The sequence below is a fragment of the Sciurus carolinensis genome, chromosome 14 (genome assembly GCF_902686445.1).
Source record: "Sciurus carolinensis chromosome 14, mSciCar1.2, whole genome shotgun sequence".
Classification (NCBI taxonomy): Eukaryota; Metazoa; Chordata; class Mammalia; order Rodentia; family Sciuridae; genus Sciurus; species Sciurus carolinensis.
Window position 1 is genome coordinate 35,312,228 of NC_062226.1, and position 14,028 is coordinate 35,326,255.

The 14,028-nt window shown below is 44.3% G+C and overlaps 1 protein-coding gene across 1 annotated transcript in view; it reads left to right on the forward strand.

Annotated features, from left to right (window-relative positions):
* Nucleotides 1–4,141: 4,141 nt before the first annotated feature.
* Nucleotides 4,142–14,028, forward strand: part of Fbxo10 (F-box protein 10) — a 52,506-nt gene continuing 42,619 nt past the window's right edge. Inside the window, exon 1 of the mRNA XM_047524994.1 lies at nt 4,142–4,254. The gene's annotated coding sequence lies outside the window, so the exon portion shown is untranslated. The remainder of the gene's footprint in view (nt 4,255–14,028) is intronic.

The following is a 14,028-nucleotide window of genomic DNA, read 5'->3' on the forward strand; positions in this document are numbered from 1 at the left end:
AAAAAAATATTAAAAGGATAATAGAAAGCTAAGCATCACCAGGAAGGCTAGAGAATCAGGCCATTAGAATATTACCCTTTGTCATTTGATCACAGACCTGGTGCAGTGAGAACACCATCCTTACTGAGCATTAGGTGCCACCACTTACTTTGCCAAGGCTGCAGGCACAGAACTGAACCCTGCCACTATCATGCAGCAAGTGTCACTCTAAAGAACTTGCTGCACTTTCCATGGTCACCAGAGAATTTTTTCCGAGGCTTTGTTGTCTCTGGCTCTCAGTTCAATCTGGGGAGTAGCCTTGGAATCACTTGGAAAAGCAGAGGGAAAACAAAATACCTGGGATTTCTACTTCCATAGTGAAAAGCATTCCGTGCTCGTAAGTGGGGAACTCCCAGCTGTAGGAAGGAAGTTCAGATCCCTGAAGGGCAGATAATGTACTATCTTGACCCCAGATAAATCACTCTGCCTGACCCTAATCTTTCTATAAAGTTCACATGACTGAGGAGATTGTGTATGTTCACTTATTTATTTGTACAGCAAGTACATGCCACAGTACAAAGAAAAACAGATCTACTCTAGTCTAATAGAGGAGAAAAATCAACAGGCAGCAAAACGGAGGCACGCACAGGACAGATGAGGGCAGAAAGGAAGGAGGAGTCGACTGTAATTTGCAAATCATGTTCTTACATTTAAATACTTATATTTTAAAAAGTCAAATTTCTCATATGGCACTGGACATAGTTGCACATGCCTGTTATCCCAGTGACTTAGGAGGCTGAGGAAGGAGGATCACAAGTTCAAGGCCAGCCTTAGCAACTTAGCAAGGTCTTACCAAGACCCTGTCTCAAAATAAAAAGGACTGGGGGATGTAGCTCCATGGTAGAATGCCATGGCTTCCATCCCCAGTACCAAAAAAAAAAAAAAAAAAAAATCCCATGTGGCATTTGATGCTTGCAACATTAGTGGAGAAGCCAGACAGTATGCCCTGGTAGAAAGCTGCTGTTGTGCTCCTTTGAAATTCTTAGTTGTTTTATAGTTTATTTATTTTATTGGTATATATTAATTATACAGAACAGTGGGGTATGCATCATGAAAGTAGAAGGGAGACGGGCTTAGCTGTTTTATAAAGATGTCAAAACAATGTTGGCTGGCACACCAGGGACTCAGGATTTTAATTGCTTATTGACAGTCCTGTGTAGACTGCCAGTTTCATACAATGGACACTTAAAAGGATTAAATGTGATAGTTTTGCCAGTCATCAATAATAAGATAAATCATCAAGTTTATTGTAGTATGATTTCACCCCTTTTCTGATCTAATCTGACCCAAGCATGGTCTCTCTGTATCTGGCTGCTTTATATACAGCTTTGTCTTCACTTTCAAAAATCATTGTTCAAAAATCACTTTCAACCATTATTGGGGTTGTGACTCAGTGGTGGCCTAAAATGTGTGAGGCACTGGGTTCCATTCTTAGCAGGACATATAAATAAATGAATAAAAATAATGGCTCATCAACAACTAAAAATATATTTTAAAAATCATTGTCTTCAGATGGAGGTGTTTTGTTTTTCCATTTATTGAACAACTAGGGGCGGAGGCGTAGCTCAGTTTTAAAGCACTTCCCTAGCACACATAAGGAAGGCCCTGGATCTGACCCCTAGCATCACTAAACAAAACAAAAACCAGCTCCAGCTCCATTTAGGTAACTTAGGCCTCACCAGATTCATACCAAATTTACCACACAATAGTACTAGGTGGAATACAGTTTAAAAGAATATATAAAATGAGGGACTGACAGGTCAGTGGGCCCACAGGGGTTAGCTGTTTCAAACCTTAATCTAGTATAATAGTTTCTTAATATTCTTGGTTCGTTAGGTTTCAGTAGCTGATATTATCTTCTAAAATGCAGAGGTCTGAGTCCAGTTGCTTTTTTAATCACTCCACATGAGGATACACAGGCATCTTAAATTTAACAGTCCGAATCTGAGTTCTTGATTTTCCCCCACCTCCAGATACACCCCTTACAATAGGAACCTTTTTGAAATAGGAACCTCTATGGGTGCAGTTACTAGGTTTAACTAGAAGACTGGGAATCCCTCTAGTTTTCCACATCAAGCCAAGTTGGACTACCTCAAAAAATGTATCCCAAACCCATTTCTCACCACCTGCACTACCATTACTCAAGTCCAAGTCTTAGTAACCAATTTCCCTACCATTCTATAAGTTTGTTTTTTCTCCACATAATGGTGCCATACTATTTTTAAAAGTATCAAATCACCCACATCCTCCACCCCTTCAGTGGACTCCTTCTACCTAGAATTTTAAAGTTTTTATCATGGCCTACTAAGTACTGCATGATCTGGTCAGTATCTGCCTCTCTGACCTCACTCAGACGGCTCTCCCCGTAAGTCAAAAAAACTTCAGACAAACGACATTTTCCATATCCCCAAGGAGCAATCTTTTCTCCTCTACCCTGGCCCAAGCGCTTTCACATAGGCTTTCCCTGCTTCTCTTTCAATTTGGCTAACTTCACCTTCATCTGAGAGGTCTTCCCCAACCACCATTCCTTGATTCTGTTACCAACAGCCTATCTCAGAAACCCTGCCTGGACCACCTGGCTGGATTCACCACCTGCCCACTTAAGCAACAGACAAAGATGGAAAAATGAATAGTGAACTTTATGCAGTTTGATCAAACTGGGGGACAGGGGCAGCTAGATTGCTTCTCCCTATCGCCAGCCCCAAGAAACAAAAATCAAGTGTTAGGAGCTGGGGGCGGTGGCGCACACCTGTAATCCCTGCAGCTCCCGAGACTGAAGCGCGAGGATCGCGAGTTCAAAGCCAGCCTCAGCAAAAACGAGGCACTAAGCAATCAGTGGGACCCTGTCTAAATAAAATACAAAATAGGGCTGGGGGGTATGGCTCAGTGGTTTGGTACCCCTGAGTTCAATCCCCGGTATCCACCCTGCCCTCCCCCAAAAAAATAAAAAAAAAAAAAGATGATAAACATTTGCGGATTTACTTATCCTGTGTTGGACAATAAGGGAGTAGGAGGCTGGAGAGGTCGGGTTCTTTGGCATCTGTCATGGCGGTGGTGAGGGGGGAGGAGTCCGCAGCTCTCCCAGCCTCCATTCTTAGCTTGAGGAAGTCATTCCTAATTTCAGATGGGGGGGATAGGGTTCCTAATTTCAGTTTGTTTCAAATCACTAGTTTTAAATTAGGGTTCGGTCTATACATTTGTCATAATGTGCTGATTTGTGTGTGTGTGTGATACCGGGGATTGAACCCAGGAGAACTTAACTAGTGAGCCACATCCCTAGCCCCTTTTTACGTTTGATTTAGAAACAGGGTCTCGCTAAGTTGCTTAGTGCTTCACCAAGTTGCTGAGGCTGGCTTTGAACTTGCAAACCTCCTACCTCAGCCTCCCCAGCCGCTGTGCTTACAGGCGCGCACCCCCGCACCCAGCTAAACATGTTGGTTTAAATGGTACTTGATTGATGTCTATCTTCTCCCCCAAAGAATTTCAGGAGCATAGGAACCACAACAGCTTTCTTCACTTCGGTGCCCATAATAATAACTACAGTAGAAGCAGCAGCGGCGGCAGCAGCAGCAGCAGCAGCAGCGACTAACACTGCTATACAGCATTTACTATGTGGCATGCTTTATGCTAAGCGCTTTACGTATAACTAATTTAATATATACACCCAATAATCGTCTGGCCCCTAGCTCGTGGTCAGTTCGAACGGCCCCTGTGGGCACGTCCACAAGGAAAACACCACCTCCTGAAATAGCCCATTACTCTGTTAGATAACTCCGGTACTTGGAAGAATCTTCTCTGTACTGACCCCCCAAGCACGCCTCCCTGCAGTTTCCGCCCACCGATTCTATTTTCTACCCTTTCTGGGGCCACGCAATACAAGTCTGCATCGTCCTTCCCGAAGCTTGCTTTGCAGCACCCAAAGCCCGGTTCGCCCCCTCGCATCTCTCCCAGCCCCCTGCCGGCAGAAATTCCTCCCGGCAGCCGTGGTCTGGAGTCCAACCCGGGGCCCGCCGCCGCTCCCGGCAGCCCCAGTCCCGCTCGTCACGTGACGCGGCGGCCCGCACGAGCCGCCGGCAGCTGTCGGCCCCGGGCGGGGCTCGCGGGCGCCAGTCCGCCCGCCCCTGGCGCGCGCTGCAGTCCTCCGGCTGCCCTGCGGCTCGGCGGCGGAGGCTGTTTCCAGGGCGCCGTGACCACGACCCGAGGGCTCCTTGCGAGGTAAGCGGCGGCTGACTCGGGCCGGGTGATACAGTCCGGGGTCTGGAACGGCCCGGGGAGGGCAGGGGCGCCTCGCGGCTGCCTCCCGAAAACCCCGGGTGCTTCACCAGGCGACCGGCGGAGCAGGCGCTGCTGGGTCCCAGCAGAGGCTGAGCGGGTGGTCGGGCTCTGGGAGTCAGGGGCCTGGCTCCTGGTGAGGGGGTGCTCTAAAGCCACCTGGAAGCTCTGCCGCGCCCTGGAGGAGCTGTCTTGTTTTCTGCGCCTGTAAAACCGCCCGGCCGGGAGCCTGCCTCCGCAGTTGCCTCCAGCCCTGGGGCTTTGCGAGTGTGTTTAGTCCAAGAGGAAACATGCGACTCAGGATGGAAAGAACGTTCACCTAGGAACACCCGGGGCAGGGTGCCCACTGGGTCTTCTGCGTTTTGTGCAAGTCCCAAGTCTCTCTTTGAAGAGAGAGACTGCCCTGCCTCCCTCATAGGACTACAGCGAAGAAGAGATGGGAAAGCCATTTGAAGAGCCAGAACTCCAGAGGCGGGCAGCCCAGGGTTCAAGTCCTAATTCTTCCACTTAGTAGCAGTGTGACCTTGAATCAGAGTGATTCCTGGTCTGTTAAAAGTCGAAAATAATAGTCCTTTTCTCGTAGGTTTGCTGTGAAGATTAAGTCTAAAGGGCTTAGCATAGTGTTGGGCACCGAAAACTCATTACAGAGTGCTGTTAATATTAGCATTATTAAAGCAGTAAGGTCGATAGTGCCCAGGAGAGGGGTTATTACTAGAATAATCACACTTCAGTTACTATATATGTGGTCCTAAAAACTGCCATTTTGGTTTGTAGAACCCTTTCCCCTTTTATCGTTCTGGGCCCCCTTTGCCTTCTGTTTTACAATGGCATGTGAACCTGTTGTTCCTACCAATGAGTCAGGCAGGATAGGAACATTAATTTACTTGAGCAGATGGGTATCAGATTCCCTGGGGGGTGAGGGGGGGGAAAAGTGCCAGGCATGTGCTGCCACCAAAAAAAGCACAGTACAGTGATTGACTGTCAGAGCTGGAAGATGCCTAGGGAACCATGTAATCCAGCTGTCTCCTTTTGCAAACAGAAACTGGACCTGGACTGAGGACAGAACTTTGATTTTGCTCAGGACCCGACAGAGAGTGTTGGCACTAGATGGTGGAGAGGCTACACATCTTACCAGGCTTTCCTATGTTCTAACTTAATTCTTCATTTTTTCTACAAGTAGTTATAGAGTCCCTACTATGTGTTTGCATACCCACTAGGAACTGGAGATAGAGTTGTGAATGAGACAGACATGGTCTCTGCCCCCTTAGGGCTTTTTCCATAGCTTGCTATGTTAGTTGAGGATATGTTTTTTTAATGTATATTTTTTGGATATAATACCTTTATTTATTTATAATATTTTTAGTTATAGATGGACACAATGCCTTTATTTTATTATTTTTTTATGCGGTGCTAAGGATCAATCCCAGTGCCTCACCCATGCCAGGTGAGTGCATTACCACTGAGCCACAACTCCAGCGCAAGGATATATATTTTTTTTAAATAACATAAACATTATAAGCTATATGTTTTATAATAACAATAACTTCCAACTCCCAGAGAGCTTGCCTCATAGCAGCTGGCCCCAAGGGACAGCAGCACACAAGAGGCCTGAATTGTTTCATGATCCCTTGCTGTTCCACAGCCCTTGTGGAAGCCTGGTGAGATTTTAGAGACTGGAGAAAATGCTGCTTTGTCAGAGCTTTAGGAAAGGATTTCCTTCTGGTCTGGAACACTTGGACTTCTTTGTCTTTCTGGTTTCAGGCCTCTTATTGTTTTTAAATTTCTGAAAAGAGCAACCCTCACCATAATGCCTTCATTCTGGTTTCCATGGTTATCAGGGGAATTGTATTTTTATGATAGCACAAGCAGCTATTAAGCAATGACTGGTCAAGCCGTCAACTAGTTCACCCAGGATTTGTCTTTTGGGTTTTTGTTGTTTCTCAGTTGCAATGCAGACATACTCTCCTCCCCCCCGCCCTTTTTTTCCTCCTTCCTTCCTTCCTTCCTTCCTTCCTTCCTTCCTTCCTTCCTTCCTTTTTTCATTCTTTCCTTCAACAAACATGCATTGGTGGCAGGGCCAAGAGAAGTACGAATAAGAACAGATAAAAATATAGAGAGACCCTGGCCTTAGGGACCTCATAATTGGTGTGTGGGGGTGCGTTAAACTGAGGACATTTCCACATGCAAGAGGTAGATCAGTAGGTCTCTGATAAAGTTGTGGAGAGGAGCCATCAAGAGCTCTCTCGGGCAGGAGAAATAGTGACCTGGGCAACCAAGAAGACACATGCTTTTCAAAGATGTCAAAGAAACAAGTTCTTTTTTATGGGCCTCAGTCACAGAGGAACAATAGATGGTGCAACAAGCATTTTGTTCTTTTAATTTGCCTTAATGAATGTACCTTCTTCTCTTGAGTCACCTATCATGGGCTTTGTTTGAAATGCCTGTTCATTTCCCTCATTACCCTCTTTCTGTTAACTTAATGATTCATTTCCCACTCATTTGAAATATTGGGTATTATATACATAAAGGTAGGATAAAGGGAGACATTAAGATTTTGTCTATTACAATTTAGATGTTTAACTAGTATGTCTCATTTCACAAGTTGGGTTCTAATGCAGTCACACATTTCCTATTTTTCTTTTTTCAAGTAGTCTCCCAAGTTCTCTAATGCCCTCAGTAGTGAGAATTCCAAGCCCTCTGGGGGCTTACTCAGTCCATAGGGGTTAGTCTTACCATCACTTTCCAGAGGAGAGAACAGTGTCTGAGCAGTGCACCCACTTTGTTATTTCTGACACAGCTACATGGTGTCACTATTGAGGAGCTGTCCTGCATGGTCCAAGGATGTGCAGTCTTTGCTGCTCAACACCCTTTTTGAACCAGAACCCTGCCAGCAGTATCCCATGCTTGGATTCCCAGGTTAGAGCTTTTTTTCAGTTTATCCTCACATGCTTAATATTTTCTCCAAAGCACTGAAACAGCTGAAGTTAGGAGCCACTATCTCTCCCATCTGAAATTGGGAATAGACTCCTCAAACTGAGAATAGAGGTTGGGAGGGCTGCAACCTCCCCATCCTGACAGGTGCCAAAGAACCCAAGATCTTCAGCTTCCTACTGGCATCCTGTCTAACCCAGGCCAACTAAATCCTCAAAAGTGTATCACCTGGCTTTTGTTTCTATAAATTGTAACTGCTGCTGTGGGACCTGCAGAGGAGTAATCAAGCTGCTTCCCTCCCTCCCTCTGCCCTGCCCTTGGTACCAGCACCATGTGCTAGGCCTTGTGCTGTACCAGACTGGATTCCCCTGGTCTTCCGGAATCACCTGAGACCATCCAAGATATCCTATTTTCAAATCTTTTACCAGAGTTTAAGGGCTCACTAACTTTTTCTTTTCCCAAGTTTAACCCAAGTCCAACCCAAGTCCTTTTAGTAAATTAGTTCCCCTTCCTCTCAGGTTCTTATTAACCAAGGATTCTCAGGAATGGCAGCCTGTGATAAGATGGCCACTCTAGGACTTTGGGTACCAACTCAGTCTTCCTTTTCCACATTTAGGAGGGACCCTTGGGTGACCCTTGACAAACCACACATCTGTTGTCAGGAGACTGTCTCCACCTATACTCCAAAGAGGATTAGGCAGTTGAAAATATACATGTCTGAAATTTTACTTGATGCATTTCTTAGGCATTTTGGGAAGCAAGGTTTTAATTTTAAAATGAAGGATTTTGGCCAAGAGCAGTGGCACACACCTGTAGTCCAAACTACTCAGGAGGCCAAGGTAGGATTCCTTGGGCCCTGGAGTTTGAGACCAGCTTGGGCAACATGGAAAAAATCCACCCTCCCCCACTTGTCTCAAAAAGGAAAAAAATTAGAAGCTGGTTATGTGATTGAAGGAAAAAGGAAGTCTTTTCAGTAGTTCTCTGAATTTGTCTAAAAATCAAACGATGATCAATATATTCCATTGTCTTTGTTGTAAACTTTTTTTAGTATGAAAAATAACAAATATCCATACAGGAAAAAACCACAAAGGTGTATAAGGGAAATACAACGTAACCACCACCACCTTAAGAACTGGATGTTGCCAGTACAATATACAGTCCCTCCTTCCAAATCATAACCTCTTCCCCTAGAGGAAACTACTATCTCCACTTTTGTGTACCCAATCCTTTGCTTTTCTAAATAGTTTAATTCCCTGTGTTTACATCCCTAAGCAGTGTAGTTTAGTTTTACTATTTTAACTTCATACATGTGGAACTGTACTGTTTGCATTTTGTTTGACTTTCACTCAGATTCTTGTTTGTGACCTGCATCCACGTGGCAGCCTGATTTACTTTCATGGCTGATAGTGTTTGATGGTATGAATAGGTCACAGTGTGTTTATTCATTCTGTGATGGATGGACATGGATTGCTTAGTCTCTGACTGCCAGGAATATCCTTAGACATTTTCTGTGATGTATGTGAATGAGCTTCTTTCACATACATCATGATTTCTCCTTTGAACCATAGGTATCTAAGAAATGTATTTCTAATTTCCAAACTTATGAGTGTCTTCTGGTTATCTTTGGTTAATTGATTGTGGTCAGTGAACTTGGTCTATATAATTTTAAATTATTTTTGAAATTCTAGTTAAGACTACATTTATGGTTAGTTTTTTTTTTTTTTTAATGTTCCATGTGTGGTTGAAAGTAATGTGCCCCCTATAGTTATTGGCTTCATTGTTCTATGTAAAGGCACTAGGACAAGTTTATCAGTCACATTCAAATCTTTATGAATTTTTTTGCCTATACTAGATTATAGAGAGTTGTATTAAAATAATCCAACAATGATTATTAATTTTTTTATTTCACCTTTTTTTTTTTTACTTTATGCCTTTGAGCCCATATTATCAAGTTTTTGTAATTGTAAAATTGTTATACCTTCCTGGTGAATTAACCTTTTATTATTAGGAAGGTACCCTTTTTTATCTCTAGTAGATTTTTCTTTTTATTTGCCTTGTACTCTATTTCATCTGAGTTTTACCACCGTTTTTGGTTAATCTGGATGAGGTACATCTTTACAGCCTTTTAGTTTCATGTTTTATGTATCTATGTATTTTAGACATGACTCAGAAACAACACATAATTTTTTTTTGAGAGGGCAGGTACTGCATATTGAACTCAGGGGTGCTCTAGAACTGAGCTATGTCCTAGCCCCTTTTTAAATTTTAATTTTAATTTTTTATTTTTATCTATCTATCTATTTTTTTTTATTTATTTTAGACAAGATCTTGCTAAGGTGCTTAGGGCTTGGCTAAATTGCTGAGGCTGGCCTCAAACTTATGATTCTCCTACTTCAGCCTCTGGAGTCACTGGGATTATAGCCATGCCCCACCATGCCCAGCAGGTTTGTTTTGTTTTTTTATAGGCTGACTTTCTTTGTCTTTTAACTGGAATGATTAGTCTGTTTTCATTTAATATCACCACTGTTGTGTTTGGGTTTAAGTCTGCCTCCTTATTTTATTGTTCTCAATATATTTGTCATGCCAATTCTCTGTTTTGTTTTAGCTTTCTTTCTTCTTTTGAGTTTTTAAAATCATTTTTTTCTTCTATTATTTTGGTTGTTATATACTTTCTCTTCAGTTACCCCAGAAATTTTAATTTAACTGAAGTTGATAGGTTAAAGTTGGATGGGATGTTCTTACTCTTTTTTTTGGACTGTGCAGGGACCTTAGAAACTTAAATTCCATTTATCCCCCTCATGCCTAATTGTAGACTAGTTGAAACTACAGTATATCAGCTTTTATTAGAGTCATTTAGAGACCTACAAAGGAAAAAGGGGAGAGAACAAAGAATTTACTGAGAAAACTAGGTATTTGTGGGAACTGGTTGCACATGATCAGCTTAGACTATCTGAACTTTAAAAAGAAAATCTCTCTCTTAATCCTTGCTTGTCTTAATTTGGCTGCATTCCTCAGATGATCTATCCTGTGTTGCCCCCATTCCTGGCCAGGGGGATGGATATTCCAACTGTCTGCTTTGAGTCAGTTATCATCCTGTGTGGTAGAGGACTGAGGCACAGTGATTGACAGCTCCATTAGGACTAAGTGGACTGGGAGCAGAGTTCCTCTAAGAAAAACAAAGTGTGTTTGACAGACAAAAGTTATACCTATCACCATCTACTACCCTGAGTAATCAATGACTGGGAAGTGACAGAAAGAAGAGGTTGGAATTAACTCAGTTAATCTATATAAGAAAAAAATGGGGAAGAGGTCACTGACAGGGAAGGAAGGAGACAGGATCAGTCTGGTCAGACACCAGCCACTGGGCACTTAGGCATTGTCAGGCAAGGCCATCTTGATTGTCTGTAGCAGCAGAGGTGAGGGAGGGCTGGTGTGGGGCCGTCTGGCACGTGGATGTAGTCAACATGTCAGCCCTGGCGCTTGCTGTTCTCACAGCTCTTTCCAAGTGAAATTTGTCCATTCATGACTCCTGTTCATATACGAGTAACCATGTTTTCACCCATAAAATTGTGCTCCGTCTCTGCCCCCTAATCAAAACTTCCTGGACTAGAGATAGACATCGGAGGCACAAACAGCCCAGTTCACAGGCTCACCAGGGATCTGAGATGTGACCTAGTGGGGAAAAAGAGATACATGCCCTCTCTCAGAAATTTGAACCAGGGACTACCAATGGACAAGTTGAAATGGTAGAGAGATGCCGAGGTAGAGAAGGGGCCTTTGAGGAATCCTTGCAAGGTGACGTGATAGGGAAGCAGAAGCAATGAGTTGGAGAAAAGCTTGTGTTGAGTCCAGGTAAGAGGACACTGGAGCAGGCACAGGCAGAGTGGCTGGGACATGAGAAGAGTAAAGCCCCACGGGCTTGAGCTACTGAGGGCCTTGGGGCTGCTGTGGATCCAGACTTTTCATTTTGGCTTTGGGAGATCCAGCCCTCCCAGGATCCTTTTCTTCCATTTCCATAGCTCCTGTGATCCCTAGTAGAACACATACATCTTATGATAAGCCCTCCCTTATTTGCACTTGCAATGAAAAGACTCCCTAGAACAGATGTTCAAAACTCGGGGGGCACTACTCACCTAGATCACTTTCTGTTGCTACCAGTGCTGTTCCATATTCTGCAGAACATAATGTATTTTCTCCGCCATTGGATGATTGGGAGCTACAAACCTTGTTGACTTGGTTATAAAAATGGGGTCTGGACAACCATTGGCTGGCCTGGTAGTGAGTGGCTGCCTTTCGGCCAGCAGTGAGCTCCACTCTCACTGGATCTCTTCATCCCACACATCATAATAGAAAACTCTGACTTAACTGACGGGTATAACTCATTCTTTTTCCCCTAGGATGTAGAGAGGGTTGGCCCAAAATGTGATGCAGGGGCCAGATGCGGTGGCGCACGCCTGTAATCCCAGTGACTCAGGAGGCTGAGGCAAGAGGATGGAAAGTTCAAAGCCAGCCTCAGCAACTTTGGCCCTAAGCAATTTAGTGAGACCCTATCTGAAAATTAAAAATTAAAAGGTGGGGAGGGGACTGGGGATGTGGCTCAGTGGTTAAGTGCCCTGGGTTCAATCCATAGTACTCCCTCCCCAAAAAAACAGTGATAAAGAGAAAGGGATTTAGGGAAAGGAAGTAGTCACAGGAGGGAGGGAATCCATCACCATTTATTGTGTGTTTACTACGTGTCAGGCACAGTGTTAACTGCGTTCTAGCCATTCTCTCCTTTCATCCTAACAACTCCCTAAGGTAGTATTACCCCCATTTTTATAGATGAGGAGGCAGAGATAGAGCTGGTCTGACTCCACTGAATGTGTAATGTCACCAGTAAATTAGCAACACTGGTGGGGAATTGCCTCAAGCTGAGCGTGATTAAAGAGAAGTGGCTGGGAAGCAGTTTGTGGCTGGGTGGGAGCAGGAGATGGTGGGAGTGGGGCCCCCATCAGATAGATCCCTTCTCAGACCAGGCTGCCTGGGGATAGGCCAGAGGGAAGTGACCATAACATGTAGGTTGGTTTGGGTCCACTTGCTAGGGTGTGCCCTAGGTTCATAGATTCTGGCTCCAGGTCCTAAGTCTTGAGGTAAGGCTTCCTAACAGAGAACTGTCAGTCCAACTCAGACATTGTGCAATACTGTAGTGTGTAATAGTCGCAGGAAATGTCATTTCTATTTGACGATCTACAGGTGTACATATCAGTGATGGTGAGGCTAGCAGCTCTGTACTATCATTTCATAAATTAGGGACTCCAGCACTGGATGATAGGACCTGGGAGGTGGTGGAGAGGCTTTGGACTCCATTCCTGTTAGGAACCCAGCTGTGCTGCTTAGCAACCCCTTGAAATCTGAACAACCATTTACTCCTGGAAGCTAGGGGTAGGACTACCCCTGCATTCTGGGTTGTTGGAAGTGCTCTTGAGATGACCTGCACAAAGCACCTGGCATTTAGTAAGCCCTTAAAATACCCTTTGCTGGCCCCTCAGCGTTGCCATGGAATTTGTGTGAGAATCAGGACTAAAGCCCCGTGCTCCTTCTTAGGAGAAGCATGGTGAAGAGATGGTGTGCTGAAAAGGGGGAAGAGGGTCCCGTGGCTCCGAACCCCTCAGAAAGCATCTCGCTTGCTTCAGAATACAGCATTCTGGGTAATGGTATCAAATGTCAAAACCGAAAATAAGCAACAGCTGGTTATTTCACAGGGTGCAGAGAGCTGAGGTTTGAAGAAACAGTGAAAAGCCCAGCTGAAATGTTCATCATCTTCAAAGTTTTAAGTTTTGTCTCCTTTCCAGTAGTTCGTGTGTGTAGGTGGAGACGTGTGCAGGGCTCTTTGTGGTTCATATTTTACTCTCTAGTCCTTGAAAACAGTTTCAAACCCAAATCCACAAAAGTAGAGAAATCTACTTTGAAGATTTTAAATGATTAATCTATTACAGTTGTTCAATTAATACAGTTTTCTCTTATGCTGGTGCTTTGTATGCCTCACAGTGTTGGGTGATTTCCCCCCCAATACACACACTTTTTGGTACTAAATAGGGTTCTGAGCTTCCCTAGATCATCTCCCTACTATTTAAAAAAATTTAAACCTAAGCTCCCATCATTTTGGCACTGAGATGGTCTACTCTGCTTATTATATAATCATGGTATGTGAAAGCAGAGTTTGGTCACCTACCCCCAAGTTAGCCACTGAGGCTAATGTCCCAGTCATTTCAGCTGGAGGGATAGAGCCTTTTGTACAGGAACTCAAGGCAGCTCCCTCTGCCCATCCAAATTAACTAGCAACCCCCATACCCTTGCTAGGGGCGTCTGTGTGAACCGACTGACCATTCTTGCTGATCACTTCAGGCTTCTGGAGCTGCAGCCAGACTGAACTAAGAACTGTGTCCTGAGCCTGGCTGGAGGCTCCCCACTCAGGACTTCTGCTGATGCTGCCTGCCCTCCATTCTCTGGATACCCTAGTCCTACCGTATCTCAGAGTCCAGCTTAGATGCCTACTCGTCCGTGAAGCTTGGCTTATGGTTAAAAACACAGACCTTAGGGTGGGCCTGGCTTCAGTGTCTCCATTCCTCTTTTCCCAGCAAAGTGACTTGGGGAAAGACCATTAAGTTCTCTCAGGCTTAGTTCCTTCATCTGTGAAATGAAGACAATAACTACTTTCAATCAGTGCTTCTCAAGCTTATGGTGCATAGAAGTTCCCTGGTGATCTTGTTAAAATGCCAGTGCTGACCCAGTAGGTGTGGGGTGGTG